Source organism: Galleria mellonella, unplaced genomic scaffold (genome assembly GCF_026898425.1).
Source record: "Galleria mellonella isolate WM207_F2 unplaced genomic scaffold, CSIRO_AGI_GalMel_v1 utg93, whole genome shotgun sequence".
Classification (NCBI taxonomy): domain Eukaryota; kingdom Metazoa; phylum Arthropoda; class Insecta; order Lepidoptera; family Pyralidae; genus Galleria; species Galleria mellonella.
Window position 1 is genome coordinate 5,922,049 of NW_026442176.1, and position 23,519 is coordinate 5,945,567.

Here is a 23,519-nt window from a genome sequence, read left to right on the forward strand (position 1 = left end):
AGAAGGGTACTGCTCGAGAACCTTATCAATCGTCGTTTGCAGGTGCTCAAAAAGACGGAAGGTGTCCAGATCACCGCTGTGAGACCTGTAAAGGCACGCGTAAATACGAGTGTGGCTCCCGTAATCCACACGTATCCATAATACTGACAGGTCTTTGTCTTCAAGGCCATGGAGACGGCGGTAACAGACATCCGTCCGGATATACATACAAACCCCGGCATGACGAGCAAATTTATGCTCGAGTTTGTAACCGGGGTATAGTAAATAAGATGTATCAGCCGGACATGATATCTGCGTCTCGGTGAGGAATAACAGAGTCGGCTCCGCAGTTTCGAGATGATAGTGAATTGCGTTGATGTTAGAATGAATTCCTCTGATATTGCAGAAGTCCACTTTAAATGTGGATGAGGGTGCCGCTGTGTAAGTGTCTGAGTGTCGTAGTGTCTGAGTGTGTGACTGTCTGAGTGTCTAGTGTCCAGTGTCTAGTGTCTAGTGTCTAGTGTCTGAGTGTTTTAGTGTCTGAGTGTCTAGTGTCAAGTGTCAAGTGTCTAGTGTCCAGTGTCTGAGTGTCGGAGTGTCTGAGTGTCTAGTGTCTGAGTGTCTGAGTGTCGAAGTGTCTGAGTGTCTGAGTGTCGTAGAGTCTGAGTGTCTGAGTGTCTAAGTGTTTGAGTGTCTGAGTGTCTAAGTGTCTGAGTGTCTGAGTGTCGGAGTGTCGGAGTGTCTGAGTGTCGGAGTGTCGGAGTGTCGGAGTGTCGGAGTGTCGGAGTGTCGGAGTGTCTGAGTGTCTGAGTGTCGTAGTGTCTGAGTGTCTAGTGTCTAGTGTCTAGTGTCTGAGTGTCCGAGTGTCGGAGTGTTTGAGTGTCTGAGTGTCTGAGTGTCGTTGTGTCTGAGTGTCTGAGTGTCTGAGTGTCGGAGTGTCGGAGTGTCGGAGTGTCGGAGTGTCGGAGTGTCGTAGTGTCTGAGTGTCTGAGTGTCGGAGTGTCTGAGTGTCTGAGTGTCGTAGTGTCTGAGTGTCTGAGTGTCTGAGTGTCTGAGTGTCTGAGTGTCTGAGTGTCTGAGTGTCTAAGTGTTTGAGTGTCTGAGTGTCTGAGTGTCTGGGTGTCTGAGTGTCTAGTGTCTAGTGTCTAGTGTCTAGTGTCTAGTGTCGAGTGTCTAGTGTCTGAGTGTCGGAGTGTCTAGTGTCTGAGTGTGTGAGTGTCTGAGTGTCTAGTGTCTAGTGTCTGGTGTCTGGTGTCTAGTGTCTAGTGTTTAGTGTCTAGTGTCTAGTGTCTAGTGTCTAGTGTCGAGTGTCTAGTGTCTGAGTGTCTAGTGTCTAGTGTCTAGTGTCTAGTGTCTAGTGTCTAGTGTCTAGTGTCTAGTGTCTGAGTGTCCGAGTGTCGGAGTGTTTGAGTGTCTGAGTGTCTGAGTGTCGTTGTGTCTGAGTGTCTGAGTGTCTAAGTGTCGGAGTGTCGGAGTGTCGGAGTGTCGGAGTGTCGGAGTGTCGTAGTGTCTGAGTGTCTGAGTGTCTGAGTGTCTAGTGTCTAGTGTCTAGTGTCGAGTGTCGGAGTGTCTGAGTGTCGAAGTGTCGTAGTGTCGGAGTGTCGGAGTGTCGGAGTGTCGGAGTGTCGGAGTGTCGGAGTGTCTAGTCTCTAGTGTCTAGTGTCTAGTGTCTAGTGTCTAGTGTCGAGTGTCTAGTGTCTGAGTGTCTGAGTGTCTAGTGTCTGAGTGTCTGAATGTCTAGTGTCTGAGTGTCGAGTGTCTAGTGTCTGAGTGTCTGAGTGTCTAGTGTCGAGTGTCTAGTGTCTAGTGTCTAGTGTCGAGTGTCTGAGTGTCTGAGTGTCTGAGTGTCTAGTGTCTAGTGTCTAGTGTCCAGTGTCCAGTGTCCAGTGTCCAGTGTCTAGTGTCTAGTGTCTAGTGTCAAGTGTCAAGTGTCAAGTGTCTAGTGTCTAGTGTCTGAGTGTCCGAGTGTCGGAGTGTCTGAGTGTCTGAGTGTCTGAGTGTCTGAGTGTCTGAGTGTCTGAGTGTCTGAGTGAAGGCGTGACAAAATGTCTGAGGGACTGAGTGACTTAGTGTGTGTGTGTGTCTGAGTGTCTGAGTGTCTGAGTGTCTAGTGTCTGAGTGTCTGAGTGTCTGAGTGTCTGATTTCGAGTGTCTGAGTGTCTGAGTGTCTGAGTGTCTGAGTGTCTGAGTGTCTGAGTGTCTGAGTGTCTGAGTGTCTGAGTGTCTGAGTGTCTGAGTGAGTGTCTAGTGTCTGAGTGTCTGAGTGTCTGAGTGTCTGAGTGTCTGAGTGTCTGAGTGTCTGAGTGTCTGAGTGTCTGAGTGTCTGAGTGTCTGTCTAGTGTCTGAGTGTCTGAGTGGAGTGTCTAGTGTCTGAGTGTCTAGTGTCGGAGTGTCTGAGTGTCTGAGTGTCTAGTGTCTGAGTGTCGGAGTGTCTGAGTGTCTGAGTGTGTAGTGTCTGAGTGTCTGAGTGTCTGAGTGTCTGAGTGTCTGAGTGTCTGAGTGTCTGAGTGTCTGAGTGTCTGAGTGTCTGAGTGTCTGAGTGTCTGAGTGTCTGAGTGTCTGAGTGTCTGAGTGTCTGAGTGTCTGAGTGTCTGAGTGTCTGAGTGTCTGAGTGTCTGAGTGTCTGAGTGTCTAGTGTCTAGTGTCTAGTGTCTGTCTAGTGTCTGTCTAGTGTGTCTAGTGTGTGAGTGTCTAGTGTCTGAGTGTCTAGTGTGTGAGTGTCTAGTGTCTTGTGTCTGTGTGTCTGAGTGTCTGAGTGTCTAGTGTGTGAGTGTCGAGTGTCTAGTGTCTAGTGTCTGAGTGTCTAGTGTCTGAGTGTCTAGTGTCTGAGTGTCGGAGTGTCTGATTGTCTAGTGTCTGAGTGTCTGAGTGTCTGAGTGTCTGAGTGTCTGAGTGTCTGAGTGTCTGAGTGTCTGAGTGTCTGAGTGTCTGAGTGTCTTAGTGTCTGAGTGTCTGAGTGTCTGAGTGTCTGAGTGTCTGAGTGTCTGACTGTCTGAGGTACTGAGTGTCTGAGTGTCTGAGTGTCAAAGTGTCAGAGTGCCCGAGTGTCCGAGTGTCTGGGTGTCTGAGTGTCGGTCTAGTTTCTGAGTGTCTGAGTGTCTGAGTGTCTAGTGTCTGTGAGTGTCTGAGTGTCTGAGTGTCTGAGTGTCTGAGTGTCTGAGTGTCTGAGTGTCGGAGTGTCTGAGTGTCTAGCGTCTGAGCGTCTAGAGTCTATTGTCTGAGTGTCGTAGTGTCTGAGTGTCTGAGTGTCTGAGTGTCTGAGTGTCTGAGTGTCTGAGTGTCCAGTAGTGTCTAGTGTCTAGTGTCTAGTGTCTAGTAGTGTCTGAGTGTCTAGTGTCTGAGTGGAGTGTCTGGAGTGTCGGAGTGTCTGAGTGTCTGAGTGTCTGAGTGTCTGAGTGTCTGAGTGTCTGAGTGTCTGAGTGTCTGAGTGTCTAGTGTCTAGTGTCTAGTGTCTAGTGTCTAGTGTGTGAGTGTCTGAGTGTCTGAGTGTCTAGTGTCCGAGTGTCTAGTGTCGGAGTGTCTAGTGTCTAGTGTCGGAGTGTCTAGTGTCTAGTGTCTGAGTGTCTGAGTGTCTAGTGTCTAGTGTCTAGTGTCTAGTGTCTAGTGTCTAGTGTCTAGTGTCTAGTGTCTAGTGTCTGAGTGTCCAATGTCTGAGTGTCTGAGTGTCTAGTGTCTGAGTGTCTGTGTGTCTATGGTCTGAGTGTCTGAGTGTCCGAGTGTCGAGTAGTGTCTGAGTGTCTAGTGTCTGAGTGTCTGATGTGTCTGAGTCTAGTGTCTGAGTGTCTAGTGTCTAGTGTCGAGTGTCCAGTGTCTGAGTGTTTGAGTGTCTGAGTGTCTGAGTGTCTGAGTGTCTGAGTGTCGTAGTGTCTGAGTGTCTGAGTGTCTGAGTGTCGGAGTGTCTGAGTGTCCGAGTGTCTGAGTGTCTGAGTGTCGGAGTGTCTGAGTGTCTGAGTGTCTGAGTGTCGGAGTGTCTGAGTGTCTGAGTGTCTGAGTGTCGGAGTGTCGGAGTGTCTGAGTGTCTGAGTGTCTGAGTGTCTGAGTGTCTGAGTGTCTGAGTGTCTGAGTGTCTGAGTGTCTAGTGTCTGAGTGTCTGAGTGGAGTGTCTGAGTGTGAGTGTCTGAGTGTCTGAGTGTCTGAGTGTCTGAGTGTCTGAGTGTCTAGTGTCTGGAGTGTCGGAGTGTCTGAGTGTCTGAGTGTCTGAGTGTCTGAGTGTCTAGTGTCTGAGTGTCTAGTGTCTAGTGTTGAGTGTCTGAGTGTCCGAGTTCTGAGTGTCCGAGTCTCCGAGTGTCCGAGTGTCTGGGTGTCTGAGTGTCTGAGTGTCTGAGTGTCTGAGTGTCTGAGTGTCTGAGTGTCTGAGTGTCTGAGTGTCTGAGTGTCTGAGTGTCTGAGTGTCTGAGTGTCTGAGTGTCTGAGTGTCTGAGTGTCTGAGTGTCTGAGTGTCTGAGTGTCTGAGTGTCTGAGTGTCTGAGTGTCTGAGTGTCTGAGTGTCTGAGTGTCTGAGTGTCTGAGTGTGAGTGTGAGTCTAGTGTCTGAGTGTGTGAGTGTCTGAGTGTCTGAGTGTCTGAGTGTCGGATTGTCTGAGTGTCTAGTGTCTGAGTGTCTGTTTAGTGTCTGAGTGTCTGAGTGTCTGAGTGTCTGAGTGTCGGAGTGTCTGAGTGTCTGAGTGTCTGAGTGTTTGAGTGTCTGAGTGTCTGAGTGTCTGAGTGTCTGAGTGTCTGAGTGTCTGAGTGTCTGAGTGTCTGAGTGTCTTAGTGTCTGAGTGTCTAGTGTCAAGTGTCAAGTGTCTAGTGTCCAGTGTCTAAGTGTCGGAGTGTCTGAGGGTCTAGTGTCTGAGTGTCTGAGTGTCGTAGTGTCTGAGTGTCTGAGTGTCTGAGTGTCTGAGTGTTTGAGTGTCTGAGTGTCTGAGTGTCTGAGTGTCTGAGTGTACGAGTGTCGTGTCTGAGTGTCTGAGTGTCGGAGTGTCTGAGTGTCGGAGTGTCTGAGTGTCGGAGTGTCTGAGTGTCGTAGTGTCTGTGTGTCTGAGTGTCTGAGTGTCTGAGTGTCTGAGTGTCTAGTGTCTAGTGTCTAGTGTCTAGTGTCGGAGTGTCGGAGTGTCGGAGTGTCTAGTGTCTGAGTGTGTGAGTGTCTGAGTGTCTGAGTTGTGAGTGTCTGAGTGTCTGAGTGTCTGAGTGTCTGAGTGTTGTGTCTGAGTGTCTGAGTGTCTAGTGTCTGGTGAGTGTCTCGGAGTGTTAGTGTCTGAGTGTCGAGTGTCTGAGTGTCTGAGTGGAGTGTCAGTGTCAGTGTCAGTGTCTAGTGTCTGAGTGTCTGAGTGTCTGAGTGTGTCTAGTGTGAGTGTCTAGTGTCTGACACTCAGACACGGGACACTCAGATACTAGACAGTCAGGCACTCAGACACTCAGATTCTAGTCACTCAGACACTCAGACACTCAGATCCTAGTAACTCAGACACTAGTCACTCAGACACTAGACACTAGACACTCCGACACTCAGACACTGTACACTAGACAATAGACACTCCGACACTCAGACTTTAGACACTCAGAAACTAGTCAGGCACTAGACACTCAGACACTAGACACTCGATTAGATACTATTTTATCACTTCTCGTTGCGTTGCCAGTCCCCAGGAATATGGATAGAACAAACCGCTTTTTGTGGATGGAAGGAAAATTACTCATTATTTAATTCTAGTGCCGTTTGATTCGATTATAGCGCCATCTATTGGCAGATTATAATAACCAGATGTTAATGTTGTTGTCATTTAATATTGCCGATATCTAATTTGAGTACGACGCATTTATTGGTAAACAAATTATACAACATATTTTTAGTTAGTTATTTCCCGCGTAGCCTATCGCTATTGACCCATGGCGCCCACATTACCGTCGGAATTGCCAGTGTATGCCGATCAAGTTACGGATATTGGTTCCTTTGCTAATCTACTAACAGAGCTCTCAAAGTGTATTGTACATGCTGTCGCGGATGGCAGAACTGTCACGAAAGCTAATAAACTTTTTATAATAGCTGCAGCCGAGGAAATCCAGAAGTCGGTTAGAAATCTTGTTGACATTCAAGAGCTTGGTGCGGTAAATTTTCAACCATCAGTTGAGAACCACTGCCACCTGAGGACCGAGGAAATTATTGAGGGAGTCCGTTACGAACTCAAAAAGTTCAGACAAGAGTTTAACACCCAATCCATCGCCTCTCAACCACCATTTACCTCTTACGCAGCAGTAGCTTCTAAATCAAAATTTGTTCCTGCACCCAAAGTCAAATCCAATCCGGCACTGATCATTAGCTCCACAGAAGAAGGCTCTACCAATTCCCACGAGGTGGTGAGTAAGTGGAAGGAGAATATCTCTTTTCGTCAACTCGGCTACGCCCCGTGCAAAATTCAGCCCATCTCCAAGGGTAGAGTGAGAGTCGAGTTTGATAGCCCGCAACACTGCAAAGAAACTATTGAGCGGACTAAATCGATCCAGGGATTAGCGGCCCAGGAGGAAAAACTTAAACGCCCACTGCTCATACTCAAGGGCATCAGCAAGTCTATTGCTCGTGAGGAACTGATAGAAATAGTTTGCTCACAGAATTCCATTCAGGAAAGTAACATTAGATTGTGCTTCCTCACTAGCAATCGTAACAGTAATTTATACAACGCCGTGGTTGAGGTATCCCTGACGTCAGGTCTACTATCGTCTCTCTAGGCCGTGTTAACGTCGAGCACCAGAGAGTTCACGCGGAGGATTTCTCTAGGTTCCTGCAGTGTTTTCTCTGCCTCCAATTCGGCCACACTCGGGCCAAGTGCACAGCAGTAATTCATCCCTGCGCCCATTGCGCTGCTACGAACCACTCTCTACCAGACTGCCCCCACCAAAAGGACAAATCTAAACTCCGTTGCTACAACTGTCATATTTTTAACAACAAAACCTCTTCCACAAATTCTGAATTACCTAACACCCGACACTTAAAGGAAAGTCATTCCGCTATAGACCGAAAAATTTGCCCTCGTATCATTCGCATGCGACAAATTGTAGAGCAGTCTGTCGACTATGGCCTACAAGAACCATCCACTAGCAGTTCTGCAGTGTAACTTAAATAGAAGCTACATTGCGCAGTCAGAGTTTAACAGATTGTTCATTGATAACAACTTTGACATTGCCATTATATCTGAACCTTACGTAGGCAACTCCAAAAAGCTTACCGGCATCCGTGGTGTCCAAATTATTCAATTTCCTAGAGGCGATCGACACGTTAAAGCTTGCATTTTCGTCAAAAACAAAACCGGCTGCGCACTATGCCGTACTGAACTCTCTTCCCCAAACCTGGCAGTTGCTGAGCTTTCTTTGGGAGGTAGGAAACTATTGATCGCTAGCGCCTACATAGAGCCTAACGATGATAAGGACAACACACTCACAGCAATTGAGCGATTCCTATCCTCCACCAGGGGTTCATTGCAGCTCCTTGGTGGAGATCTAAATGGTTGGCACACCGCCTGGGGAGCTAGCCGAAATAACAGAAGAGGTGAAGATATTTTAGACATAATTTCAGCTGAAGACATGTCGGTTGTCAATGAAGGGAATACCCCGACCTTCGAGGTAATTCGTAATGGTCTCAGAATCCAATCTATACCTGACGTGACTATTGCGTCATCAAACCTTGCGCACCAGATTTCCAATTGGCATGTTAACTTGTCAGTCATGGTCTCTTCCGACCATAACCCTATTCAATTTGAAATAGGAGTACCCCAATGTGTGGATAAGAATAAAGTGAAATCTACCCTTATTTATAACACGAAACAGGCCAACTGGGTTGGCTTTAAAGAAGACTTAATTAGATATGTCACTATCAGCGGTCTAACAATACTTCAGTTTGAGGCCCTTGATAATAACCAGATTCACGACGCGGTAACTCAGCTCACCAAGGATATACACGCTGCTTGCAGGCGCAATATTCCCAAAAGGACAGGTAATCGAGACTCTAACCCCTGGTGGAACGCCGAGCTAGAGGCCCTAAAGAAACAGTGTATAAAACTTCATCACCGCATACATGACTTGTCTGTGACGGGTAAACCCCTCGGCAGCACACTCGACGAATACCGAGCTCTTAAAGCTGAATATGCTAAGAAGATATCCTTTGCATTTACCCAACATTTCAAAGAGTTTTGTAGTGCTCAAGGTAAGGAGGATGTCTGGGCGATAACCAACCGACTGATGAAATATAGCAATAACTTCCGGTCCCCTCCGCAAACTGTAAGAATAGGCCAAATACACACCGATTCATGCGCCATAACTGCCGCCGCTCTCTTAAATCACTACTTCCCGGATGATGGTCCAGATACTTCTGTTCAACAGCGCCTGCTTAGAGCCGAAGCCAATAATATCCCTGACACTGATGAGGACATACCCTTCACCCGTGAAGAGGTAGAGGAATGCCTGGCTTCAATCTCACCTAATAAAGCTCCCGGTAATGACTCCCTGACTTCCGATATCTGTTTACACGTGTTTAAAGCCATCCCAATGGTAATATTGGGCATCCTAAACCGATGCCTATAAATCGGGTACTTTCCTGAAAATTGGAAGGATGCCCATATTAAGATTATCCCCAAGCCTGACAAAATTGATTCGAATGACGTATCAGCTTTCCGTCCAATCGGTCTTTTGCCAGTATTTGGAAAGTTACTAGAAAAACTTTTTATCAATAGGATTAACTTTCATATACATCAGTTAGGATTGGACAATCCACGGCAATTTGGATTCAAACCGCTTACATCGACAACAGATGCACTACAACATGCTATAAATTGCATTACTGAAGCGCAGTCTGCTGGAGATCAAGTGGTGGCCGTGTCGCTGGATATAAGAGCAGCCTTTGATAATGCCTGGTGGCCCGCTTTGTTCTCCAGGTTAAAACGTATAAATTGCCCTAGGAACTTGTACAACCTCGTCCTTAATTACACTAAGGACCGTAGAGTAATACTTGATTACGGCACAGCCACAATCCAAAAAAATATGTCAAAAGGTTGTATACAGGGCTCTGCTTGTGGTCCTTCTTTATGGAACCTAATTCTTGACGGACTTTTTGATGTTCCTTTGCCTGAGGGATGTGATGTGCAAGCTTTTGCTGACGATGTGCTGCTTATTGTCCGGGGCTGCACAGTGGACGAAATCGAGACCCGTACCCGTATCGCTCTTCGCAGCATCACCGAATGGGGACACTCTGTAAAACTCCACTTTGGCCCGGCCAAAACGCAGGCCGTTGCATTTACTGCCCGGGCCAGAAGCGCAAAAATCGAAATCGACCAGCAATCTATTCCTATTCGGGAGGAGATAAAACTCTTGGGAGTCATAATTGACTGGCGCCTTAAATTTATAAAACATGCCTCACACATCGCTCTCAAAGCCTCTAAACTATTTAACAAGCTAGCTCGAATTACTCGTCCCACCTGGGGCCCTCACCCTGACAATATAGCGACACTATATCGACAGGTTATAGAACCGATGTTTACGTATGCTGCTGGTATCTGGGGCGGTGCCGTTCGATTTACCACAGTCAAACGTAGGCTTCGCACGGTGCAAAGGCAATTCGCTATCCGTGCTATCCGTGCTATCCGTGCATTTCGTACGGTTTCTGCCGCGGCAGCGATTGCATTGGCACAATTCGTGCCACTTCATCTTAAGATCTTGGAGTGCACCAAATTGCACAAAGTTAAGGTAACCGGCACACTGGATTGCTTACCTGACGATATAGAACTGGCAAAACCAGTCAAAACTCGACAGCTACTCCATCCGGCTGAGAGACGCACCTTTGAGTTTGCGCTGGCTAACAATGAAGATGATATTAAGCGTTTAACGGCGGGCACACAATACATGATCTATACGGATGGTAGCAAGCTGGACTCAGGTGAAGTTGGTGCGGCAGCAATAATCTATCGACCATCAGGGCAACCTGTCCTAAAAAAGGTGAAACTCTGCCGTACCAACACAGTGTTTACGGCTGAGCTCACTGCCATCAAAATCGGTATTCAGTGGCTTGAAGACACGAAAGTTTCGGATGCTAGTATTACCATACTATCAGACAGTCGCTCAGCCCTTATGGCATTGCAACAGCGCAGCAATAGGGAGCCGACAGTCAATAGCATTCATAGAGCCATACACACATCCTCCAACCACTTTAATTTCGTCTGGGTCAAGGCTCATGTGGGAATTATCGGGAATGAGCAAGCAGATGAAGCCGCCAGAACGGCGGCCACTCTAAAAGTGGCTTCCCAAAAGAATTCGTTCCCGATGTCCTACGCTCGTTACTGCATCAGAAAAGACACATATAGTGCTTCCAACAATGAGTATGTGGCCGAGACTTCTTCGTCATTAATTAGCAGTTGGCTTCCCACACTTGATAGTATTGCTGCGTATAGAAAGGCTGTCCCAATATCATTCGCTATGACTCAAATAATAACCGGGCATTCTTTTGCAAAGCAATATCTACATCGCTTCCGCATTACCGATAACAATACGTGTCCCTGCGACAACAACTCAATCCAGACTATCCAGCACCTGTTGCGTGATTGTCCTATATTCGCTACACAGCGGCACAACCCCCATAGAGAACGTCGCTCCAAAACGTCGTCGCCCGAGGCACGCACTCTTGGACCCCGATGATCCAACTACGACGGCAAACGCGTCTCCCTCCCTACCTACCGCGGAACCCTCGACAAGAGCCCCTACAAACACACCCACACATCGCACACACCGCCCCCGCCGGCGGGGGCGAAGAACCCTCGCGACACACGGTCCGCGCGCGATCAGGTTTGCGCCCGAGCGCATAACAACCGCGTCGCAATCTCACCCACCCAGACGTACCGACCCTTCGCCGTCCCTCGACGGGGGTCAGTGCGGTGGCCTAAGCCGAGGCCGAGCCACTCTGGCGCCCTTAGGCGCACACACACACCGCAGTCCATAAGAAAGAGTCGACACCTCTGTCGCTCCCCTCTCGCGGGATTGGAGTGCCATCAGCACTCGCCCCTGCATTCGCGTCCGGTGAAGCTGTAAAGGCCACACACGGCCAACAGCAAACACATTCAGAAAAAAAAAAAAAAAAGCGGCACAACCATGTAATCCGCTGCGCCATGCTTAGAGTCGCACCATACCAGTTAGATGATATCATCTCCAAGGAGTCTGCTGTTGATTCGTTTGTTGATTTCTGCACATACATTGTAAACAGGTTAAAAGTCATCAATAATACATAGGTTTAGACAGTCCATTGTACAAATCCATATACATTTTTTATACATTTACATACATTTACCATATTTCGAACATGATCATCATAGATATTAATAATTATAATATATATATAAAAAAAAAAAAAGAATAAAAAAGAATAATATATAAAAAAAGAATAAAAAATAAATAAATAAAATAAAAAAAAATGAATATAAGTGATATAAGTTTTACTGTGTCAAAATTAGAACAAAAATAATAAAAATAATATATATACATATATATATATATATATATATATATATATATATATATATATATATATATATATATATATATATATATATATATAAAAAAAAAAATAAAATAAAAAAAAAAAAAAAAAAAAAAAAAAAAAAAAAAAAAAAAAAAAAAAAAAAAAAAGAAAGCATATGTATATGTACTAGTACGTATATTTGGTATTATAAAAATAATATAAAATACTAATAACCAGCAGCTGTACATACATCATTCAGTTCGTCATTATACACGCCCTGTGTGTTTTTGTAGTGTGTTTTCATAAACGCCCTGCGTCATCTCTTACGGCCGGTAATGGGTCGTCCCTCGAACTGGAGACCGGTAGACAGCAGAGGTCGCCAGTTCGGGGGCCGACCACATACTCTTTTTTGTTGCAGTATCCGGCCGTAATGCTCCTCAAATATTGGATCTAAATTGCGTCCTCCATGTACCCTCTTGTATAGGCATTCCGTCACCCGTATCCAATAGCGAGGACGGGATGCCTTAATGATTGCACCGCAAACCATAAAAAAAAAAAAAGACACTAGACACTCAGATACTCCGACACTCCGACACTCAGACACTAGACACTAGACACTAGACACTCAGACACTCAGACACTCAGACACTCAGACACTCAGACACTCAGACACTCAGACACTCAGACACTCAGATACTAGACACTCGACACTAGATACTCAGATGCTCAGACACTAGACAGTCAGACATAAAACATGTAAACTGGAAACTAGACATTCAGACACTAGACACTCAGTCACTCAGACACTCCGACACTAAGACACTAGACGCTCAGACTTTTAGATACTAGACACTCAGACACTGAGACACTAGTACACTGGACACTCAGATACTTGACACAATGACACTAGATACTCAGACACTGGACACTGAGACACACAGACACTAGACACTGAGACACACAGACACTAGACTCTCAAACACTGGACACTTGGACACTAGACATTTAGACACTGGACACTCAGACACTGGTCTCTCAGACACTATACACTCAGACACTAGATACTTAGACACACTGACACTAGACACTCGGTGACATGACTCTCAGACCCTCAGACAGTCTCTAGTCACTCAGATGTTCAAACACTCGACACTCAGAACAAAGTCACTCAGACACACAGTCTCTAAACATTCAGATTATAGACACTCATACACACAGACACTGGACACTCAGACACTAGACACTAAGACCCTGTATAGTCAGGCACTAGACATACTCAGACATTATACACTTAGACACTAGACATTCAGATACTCGGACACCTAGACACTCAGATACTCGGACACCTAGACACTAGACCCTCACACACTAGATACTCAGACACCAGGTATTTAAACACTTGATACTCAGGCACTAGATACTTAGACATACTGACACTAGACACTCAGAGATAAGACTCTCAGACCCTCAGACAATCTCTGGGCACTCAGACGTTCCGACACTCGACACAGTTAACACTCAGAACACGGTCACTCAGACACACAGTCTCTAGACACTCAGATTATAGATACTCCGATACACAGACACTACTCTCAGACACTAAGCACTCAGATACTGGACACTCAGACACTAGACACTAAGACCCTGTACAGTCAGACACTAGACACACTGACACTATACACTCAGATATTATACACTCAGACACTCGGATACTCGGACACCTAGACACTCAGATACTCGGACACCTAGATACTAGACACTCACACACTAGACACTCAGACACCAGATATTTAGACACTTGACACTCAGACACTAGACACACTTACACCAGACAATCAGACACTAGACTCACAGTCATTCACACACTAGACACTAATCTCTCAGACACTTTACACTCCGACAATAGACACTAGACACTAGACATTCAGTGTCTAAATATCTGACGATGATGATCCATCTCCGACTCCGCGAAAGTGGATTCTTCTTCGTCTTCTTCCTACCATTTCACACTCAGTGGTTATGGTAACGGACGTAGCGGTGATTGAGGGCTATACCCTACTTGTATCTCATCCAGCTGTGGCGAAGGACTGCGACTGAGTTCCACTTCCGACGGCAGCGTTAGGAAGCAGCTGTAATGACACACGGAATTTTCCTCGTCACAGAGACAGTCTAAAACTGGAATGTACAATGTATACATTTTTATTTTGCTTGTGATATCGCTTTCGACTGAATGGTTGCAACCAAGTTTGCTTTATATACACGTGTGCCACAGGTATGAGTGGGTAGAGCGAAGTAGGTGGCATTAGTCGTTACGTTCAAAGAAATATTTTTTGCAGTGTATCTTTTGTGATATTGTAAGCGATGTCTCGAGTACTTTGTAAATATTTATCACTTTCTGACTGCACGTAATATTTAATACGGACATCAGCGTATTTCCAGTGGCTATTGCTTGGTATATCTTTTAGTTTTTTAGTTGGATCCCACTTTGAGGCACTCCGGCGATTAATTCTTGCCAGTCTGAGAGTTTATGGTCAATGCGAATTGCCTGTTGTCGACCACACAGACAGGAGAAGAACCAGTTTAATGCAGAATCTATGTTTGGATTTGAACAGTTAACGGCTGACATGGTATGATATCCCGTAATTTTACTGCTATATCTCATATCGAAATACAGTCATATAAGTACAGATACTTCACTGCAGAAACATAAGTGGGACAAAGGTACCCATACATTTTATTTTATACAGAGGAAGACTTTTCGAAGAAAAAAAAGAATGGTTAATTGAATACAATTATTTTGTTTAATTCCGCTAACATTAGTATGTGTACAAGTATAACTTCCAACACTCGAAGAGTGACCATCACTGTTACTATCAGAAGTTCCATAATTTTCGATATTAGCATTCACTCGCCGACTGCCATTTTATTCACGCATATTTTGTGACACGTGTCACACCTCTAAACGAGGCATTTTTAGATTAATTATTAGATCGCTAGTCAGAGCCTAGTGTTAACCGTTTGACAATCAAACTGCGAATGACAATTTTTTTTGTTTCCTTCTGGTCAAGTTTTCCTTAAACCACTATCGCTTATTACATTAAGCTTATCGTTGAAAAGCATCCACCAGACAACCTTTGGGACATGGTGATGATAATGTTTAATTCAATTCATATAAAACAATCTTATTCTATTATTAAAGTTCGATTCGACCCAATTTTCCACAGCCATTCACATTGCTAGTCGGATCAGTGCTATCAATAGGTACAGAATGTTCCTTTGTTCTCCATTACAATTAGCTTTTATCTGAAGCGACTTGTGTTGGAACACGGTACGCGTTAAATATTATCCATTTAAATTTAACGATTACGCTATGGTCTAGAAACTTTGTCCTATTGTCCTATTATTAAAGCGAATTAAGGTGGAACTAATACTAGTGTTGTGGGATTATTTAGAACTAACTATCCGGCTCGGCTTGGCTCATGTTGATAAAATTTTCGAAAATAATATACATTCTGTGTTACTCACTGATAATGTAGCTTTCTACAAGTAAAAGAATTTTTAAAATTAAAAAAAAAAAATTAGTTTTCGAGTACTATTACAAATAAATAAACAACACACAACCACTCTTTGGAATCAACTTCCTGTTTGTTTCCGAAGAGTATATTCCTTTTTAAAAGGTCGGCAGCACATCTGCGATGCCTCTGGTGTTGCGAGTGATCATGGGCGGCGGTAGTCACTTAGCATTAGGTGAGCTGCATACTCGGTTTGTCCCTTGTATTGTAAAAAAAAAACAATAAAATTTTTCCTGTATGTCATAATAGTATGTATCAATAAACCGCTTATAATAATAATATAAATAATAAAATAATTTATTCAGCTACAAAACATAACAATATTAATAACAACTTTATACATTAAAATAATAATTTCATGGTAGCAGCTGAAATGGTCCCCACTCAGCTTAAGCTGCAGTGTGATGCTGCAGCGCTGATTTTCAGTGGGGCCACCACTCGATAGGTATTCGTAGCACTTGAGAAACAGGATTAGACATTATTAACTGGACCTTATAGATGATATCAAAATCATATATACATGATAATATAATAACCCGCGTGCCAAGTGTGGCAACTTTTTTTCTTATATACAACTTAGAACGGCAAACAAGCTGACGGCCCACCTGATGGAAAGTGGTAACCGTCGCCTATAGACATGAGCAGTACCATGGACATAACAGAGTATACTGTTTCGTGTGGCAACTCTTTTTTTTTTATCGTGGAGAAATGCATTATGCAGACCCATATGCCCCGGGGGAGGCGTATTGGTACTGCCGGACTCCTACCGGCTAAAACCACCACGGCATCCCTCGCCGCGCCAAAGTGTTGGGGATCCGGGTATCGTGTGGCAACTCCTGGCACAACTATCGTCTTTGTTCAGTAGAGGACAGTTAATAGCTGAAATGATGTTTATGATTCTCTAACGTCCATTGAGTTTGTTAAGATTTTTCATAAGTTTATTGCAATGCTTGTTAGCAATTTTAATTATTAGAAAAACATGGACGAACCACCTCAGTCCGCACTGACTGGTCTTTGCATCGTCCATTAATTAAATCCGATAATAGTTGAATTCGATTCCATACGATTTAGACACACATTATGTTAGCTCTCTCTAAATAATAGGTTTTCTATTCCGAAGAGAACAGCGTCAGGTAATGCCGGATTTACTATGAGTGCGCACCGTGTGAATGGGCTCGGAGTGTTATAGCAATGGGGGATAAATTATTCGGAGCTTACAGTTGGCTGAAATTACAAGGAACAATGCGAAAGCCTTTAAATGAAATGTGGAGGCGAATAGTCGTGACGTTAAAGCATCTTTTCAAACAAGACTTTTATACCGTAATACTAACAGTGTTGGATGATCCCGACGAAGAGAATGGAATCGAGAATCCCGCATGCGCTATCGATATACGCTGGCAGGGCACCGGTGAGGATGAGAATTAATATGATGGTGTCCAGAGGGAATCGCTTGGAGATCGACCCGATAGGGTATATTGCTTGGAATGGGGCTATTAGAGCCCATTGCTAACAATCCTTCTTTCACTTTTGCTCCCCCATTAGATGGAGCGATGACCTCAACTGCATTGCAGGGAGAAAGTGGTACTGCTCATGTCTATAGGCGACGGTTACCACTTTCTATCAGGTGGACCGTCAGCTTGTTTGCCATTCTAAGTTGTATATAAAAAAAAGAAGTTACTAGGTAAGAAGGCTTAATAGGTACCTCACACCATTCCTAAAAATATATATAAATGTCAATAGAGAACAGCGAAGCGCTATGAGACACATTTAAAAATATTTCTTACACTACACATTATAAAAACTGGCGCTCAAATGAGTGTAGAGTATGAACACTAAAAGTTCACAAAGCAATCTTCAATTTAAAGTGAATTCGCAGTGGTAATTGTGTGAAGCAACATGATCCAAGTGATGGGAACTATTCCAATACAAGGTAATGACTCGGTGACGGGAGACGTGTCACGTGGTGTCGCGTGGGAGGCTGTACATAAATCACGTTCCAGTACTTGCAACTGATATTTTGGTCTGGTCTAGCACATTAATCATTGTTTGTCAAGGATCCTGTTTGATGTAGTCTGTATATGTTTTAAACGAATTTACACTAAAAGAACAAAGAGTTCACAAGGGCTAAAAGACCTTATTCAAATAGTTTTCAATATACAAACGACTGTTTAGGTTTCTAGTGTATCAGAGGTCACTTACGTCTTACAAATCGGAGAGGGCGTGTCGCGCCATAAGTACAATTCTTTCTCCTCATATTGTTTCTCTCCGATCAGCGATAAATGGAAAGGGTCCAATTTATAGCTTGCCACCGAAAAAATTCCACACTAAAATCTCCCAACAACTCCTTTTTCACATGCATTACCCACTTCCTTAAATATTTTCCAGCTAATACGTCTCCAAACTGGTAATGTAAGCTGAACTTGTAAAAGTGTCACTTTTATATATGGTAAAGATAGAAAAGGCCAATTTATAGCTCATACGACGCCGGACAGACTCGGAATGTAAATGAAAACCGGTCCCTAGTTTATTGAGTCGAAAGATGTAATAGTTTAGAACTGGAATCCACTGAACTGTCAACGGTTAACCGCGTCGTTTCAGCTACAAACTCCGTAGATAAGGTCGCGGGCGTATTCTTTTGTTGAGTTGCGGTGACACTAAAAAACTATTACTTGCGGAGAAGTGAAAAAAGATTGTAGAACCTGTGACCAAGTTGGAAAGAAACGGAGACGTTAGATGTTATATTTACATTATTACATCTCCATATTTAGAAATAATAGAATTTTCATCGTGGCTCCGATCAAATTGTTTATAATTACTCCTCTCCATCCAAAGGTTGCCTGGAAGAGATCGCTTTTAGCGATAAGATCGTCCATTGTTTTCACATTGTGATTATTTCTTGTAATTATTTATATATATGAATAATAATATAGTATTGTATGTAATAATAAAATTAAAGGCGAAAAAAAACTTTTAGGATCGAGAGATAGGCACTAGTGTCTCTCTCAAAATATTACCAAAATCTAACCGCGGTTGCCAATCCGCCTGCTAAGCATGGTAACTACAAACTAACGTAATACCTTCGAGGGAGGGGCCTGTGTTCAGCAGTGGACAGTTGATGATGATGATGGATGTTATTATCACCATATGATCACTATGTTTGTAACTAACTCTCTCTTACACTATTGCATTACGTATGTAATCTATCAGACTTTGCAAGTTCTTAATATTATTACTTTTAAGTCTTATAAATGAATGAGTATACATTATTTGCATTATACAATTATAATGCAAATAATAGGGGAAAAACAACATAATTAATAAATATAACGATACAATTGTGTAAGTACAGTAAGGAGGTCTTATTGCTGAGAGCAATCTTTTCAAGACAACCTTAGGGTAATGGACTAATTGTTGTACAAGTAGGTATTGTATAATTAAGAAAATTAACAGAATAAAACATTAAGGAAAATAATTATAAGTATTAAGTATACATAAGTATAATAGTCAAATAAAAAAATAATAAAGTGATTAACTATATGTAATATATAATACCAGACATGTTAAATATGTACCTAATACTAGAACATATATATATAACTATAGGCATAAGGAAAACAAATTAACATAAAATAAATAATTATATAAATACATAAATAAAGAATGCCAATTTTTTAAATGAAGAAACAATCAGATGGCGAAAAGATAATCTTGCACTTGTCGCTTGAAAGCATCGATGGATTTTGTACTTCTAATGACAACATGCAATGAATTCCATAACTTAATGCTAGAAACAGTGAAGGAATTGTGATAAAATTTAGTGGAATGAGAAGGTGTCATACGGGAAAGGTTTTCGGTTTCTAAAATAAAGAAAAATATAAAATAAAGAAAAATATACTTTATTAAATTTTACAGAACAGTTTACAATAAATTTAAACACTTTTGATACAGCATGAAAAAGGTCCAGAGGGAGACTTTGTACAAAAGTCGTGGGGGGTATCGTGGGCGAAACAGTATACTCTGTTATGTCCATGGTACAGCTCATGTCTATAGGCGACGATTACCACTTTTCATCAGGTAGGCCGTCAGCTTGTTTTCCATTCTAAGTTGTATAAAAAAAGGTTGAGATCGCAGCCCAAAAATATGCTAGTATTCTGTATCCAGTAGATAATATAACTTAAGGAAGCAAAACATAAAACTTTGTTCTATTCAAATTCCAATTTTTTTTTCTATTCCCAAAAACCTTAATTGCACAACTGCGAACATAAAAAATAAATCCATTAATTTTTTATTTGTGGCATAGGCTAACAAGCATAAGCTATTTACTATTGAGGAACATTGTACAAAGTTGGTAACTTCACCTATTAATTTTGCAGGCAAGTTAGCTTGTATGTATGTTGCGTTCCAGTTTGAAGGGTGAGATATGTATGTCGGTAAAATTATTGGATACTGTAACTCAAAATCTGGTTTAGTACTACAGTTTACAAGAAGTAGTGGTCATTTATCATATTTATGGTAAACAATTGTCGGATTACCATTAAACATCAACCATGACACCATAATGGTCAATAATCCTTGTTGTTAAAACTACAATTAAGGTAGGCTGCGTGTGTGTGTGCGTACGTGCGTGCGTGCGCGCGTGCTTGTGGACGTGTGTGCTTGCGTGCGTGCTTGCGTGCGTGCGTGCACGCGTACGTGCGTGCGTGCGTTCTCTTGTGAATTAAATTTAGTGGACATGTTTATAGGTTTTGTCGGCAAACCTCTTTACGTCTGTTTTTGAAATTCCGTAATAGTTAGATTTATGGTGTAAACGGTATGATGCTGTGGCTTGTGAATAGACGAGTAGAGTGTTTTATCCATAGACTAGACGAAATTATAAGATTTCATACTAGTATCTTCTATACGAATTTATATAGTTCTAGCATCAGAACTCCAACATTAAGCTTGTGGAAATAGTCGATAATTGATTTTAAAAAGAGTTCTTTTAATTTGGAAGTGACTTCTTATCTATCTTGATTATTAGTTCAACCGTATTATTTGTTTACGCGACCTTCGTAGCGTAGTAGTGGGCAAATTTTTATATATCTGACGTATTGAGTTCGATTCTCGATCGGGCCAATTTAGGAAACAACTTTTCTGAATTGGTTCTGTGTTATGCCTCCAATTTGTCCGTTGCCTGCTCTTTCATAACACAGGGTATCCTAGCTTGTGGCAACTGGTGAGGTTGCATGGCATTTGGGTGGTTTATCATTAAACAAAATAGGACACGAAACACTAGATGGCGCTAGAGTCGATTCATATGGTTTTTGTTGATAATATTATAATTAAAGACGATTTGAGGCAAAATTTCTAAATTAGCGAGTAATTTATTTATTTTTTTACTGATATAGTAATAATTTATGGCAACTTTTGTCTTTATTCTCTTGTATTGTACAATTTTGTAAAACAATTGATACTATCAAGAAACGTTGCTATTGTGAGAGTTATAATTTAGTTAGGAAATAATCATGTTTTATCTGGCACATATTAATACATAATAATAAAAAACTGCACGCCAATTTCGATTTTTTTTATAAAACTTAGAATGGCAAACAAGCTGACGGCCCACCTGATGGAAAGTGGTAACCGTCGCCTATAGAAATGAGCAGTACTATGGACATAACAGAGTATACTGTTTCGTCCAAGATACCCCCATGCGTTGCCATTCCTGAGGACTCAGATGTTATTCCTATGTACCCCGTAAATTAACGCCATATCCCACCCTTCAAACCGGAATACAGCCATGCAAACACAACTGCTTCACGGTAGAAACACGAAAAGGACAGAGGTACCTAAGCAAACGACTTTTGTACAAAGTCAGTCTGGTAAACTTTTACTTTTACTTCAAATTGTCTTTAATTACAAAATAACCAATAAAAAACAAGTCACGATTCCACTGCCATCTAGTACTCTTTGTCTAACTTTATTTAGTGACCAACTACCATGAGTCGGTTCCATATAAGTTTCTATTATTATTGAATTAGCCGTTTTATTTTGTTCAACATAATCCTAAACTACTATATAAGCCATAGATCTTGCGGAGAATTTAATAATAGATGTATTTACCACGTAAATAGCTTCCGATACTAGCGTACGAGATTACAACAGTTCACGATGGAAACTTGGGAAGTTCTTGATTATCTTGCTCATATTAACGGACGGCGATATGGAAATCTGTGGAAGTTTGAAATTGAACTCAGGACTTAGGAATATAAGTGATGCACTTCGTTGCCGCGAATAATTCGAAAGAATACGACTCGGTCTAGTGCTGGACAAACTCCGCCATTGGGATTAACTTAATGCAACTGTATTAAGTGGATGGCCAGCCAGTTACTGGATTGTAAAGCACTGTCCGCACAACTCTGGGCCAGGGTTTATAGAGCTCAGGGTTTTTTGGGCTTAGTCTCCCATTAGGAATGAGCCAGCCATTTATCATGGAAATCGCTATGAGTGCGTCTTAGATTATACTCGTATAGATGGAGTATTGAATGGTAAAAATATTTATTTGTACACATAATTTTTTTAACGATAATTTTTTTTCAGTGTTGCAAGTAATTGGATTAAACATTTCCCAGATCAAGTTGATTTTTTAAAATTTGATTTGGAACCTTTTTTTTCTGCAATAATATAAATATATATATGTATGTATTGCTTATAAATTAATATACATGTATTAATTAAAAAGGCAGCCATTTACGTTCAGCAATCAAGATAGCATGAAAGGATCAATATTTTTTGGAATTGCTTCTTCAAAAAAAAACAGTTTTACTTCCATGAAATATTATCTAGTAATAATTTAGATTGCAGTTTGTATTCTTTATTGTATGCACTCAAGATTTTAAAATAACTTTTTCCCATGCCCCGAGTACTGTGTGAATGGTGCTTTAGTGGTTACTGCTATAGACACAGGGATGTCAGTGCAGCACAGAGGTGTCATAGTGCGTGTATAGCGTACCTCTCTTAAAATATACGAGTGTAAATGACGTCATTTGCAGGAACGAGAACTTGGATTTAGTTGAGCTTTATGCCATGAACTGACGTTTAAACGTGTCAGAGTGACTTTGCCTTACATATGTGGTATTGTTAAAAGAGGCAGTCAAATAAAAATTAGACTTGTACACAGTTAATATCTATTTATAATATACATATTTGGGTGAGCTTTACAGATTTATCAATGCACTTGATAGAAACTAAAAAAAAATAAATAAATAAACATTCTTTATTCTACACAAAATATAATGTTAACCACAATTCATTTGAAACATAATGTACAAACATTATAATAATACGATAATGGAAAAATAATATATATATATAAATATATAATATAATTTTATATAAATATAAATATTAAAAATGCATTTCTACGTAATTTGTTACCGTTCTGTGAAACTGTGGCAGTACAGTGAAAAAAGTCCAGTTCGGAACTCTCTACTACCTCATTAAGCAGACGTAGCGCCCTCGTGAGTGGCGCCTGATCAGCTTGGAGTGTCCTGCTGCGTGGTAGGGCATTCCTTGATTATGGTCACGCTTGCTGAGGACCTGTTTGGTTCTCAGCCAAATAAATAAATCTAAATAAATAAATCATGAAATAACCCATATCGAATAAAACGCGTTATAACTACTATACCTACTACTATGAAAACAAAAAAAAAACATATATTGTTAATTAAAAACGCCGCTATGTTGAGCTCGTTTGGTGTTTTCTGATAAATTTAATTAAAAACAGCGCAGAGGCGCCGGGCCGGCCGGGCGCCGCGCGGCGACCGTGCGGTCGGGGTGCAGAAACGCAACGATTTATCGAACCCTCTGTTGCTGTTTTATCTCTCAGGCCCCTTTAATTATATTTTTAAAATATTTCGGGTTGAGAATATATCTCACAGACACGAACACTAGAATAGAAAATTAAAAGAAAAGGAATTTAAGAGTGTTAAGATAAATTAAATATATAAACAATAATAAATCTTTATAATAATTGTAAGTAATTGGTATATATAGGCACAATTTTTTAAATTTCTTTACTAACTTATTTTCATATTTGTAATATTAATAAGGATTGTATAATCACAATTACCAGAGGGGGACTTTGTACAAAAGTCGATTGCTTGGGTACCTCTGTGCCATTCGTGTTTCAACCGTGAAGCAGTTGTGTTTGCATGGCTGTGTTTCGGTTTGAAGGGTGGGATATAGTGTGAATTTACTTGGTACAGAGGAATAACACCTGAGTCCTCAGGAATGGCAACGCATGGGGGGTATCATGGGCGAAACAGTATGCTCTGTTATGTTCACGGTACTGCTCATGTCTATAGGCGACGGTTACCACTTTCCATCAGGCTCGTCAGCTTGTTTGCTTTTCTAACATGTATAAAGAAAAAAAGAATTTATAAAATCGGTTAAGTATTTTTTAAGTTTTTCAATTACATATAAAAAATAAATCTTCCTTTTTAAAATATAAGTATA

The 23,519-nt window shown here is 41.8% G+C and overlaps 1 long non-coding RNA gene across 1 annotated transcript; it reads right to left on the minus strand.

The window, feature by feature from the left end:
* Window positions 1-19,017: 19,017 nt before the first annotated feature.
* On the minus strand, window positions 19,018-22,928 carry LOC128202418 (uncharacterized). The gene is made up of 3 exons (XR_008253767.1): window positions 22,498-22,928; window positions 21,126-21,233; window positions 19,018-19,276 (listed from the first exon to the last, which is right to left on the minus strand). It is a non-coding gene; the product is annotated as an uncharacterized LOC128202418 (long non-coding RNA).
* Between the last annotated feature and the right edge of the window lie 591 nt (window positions 22,929-23,519).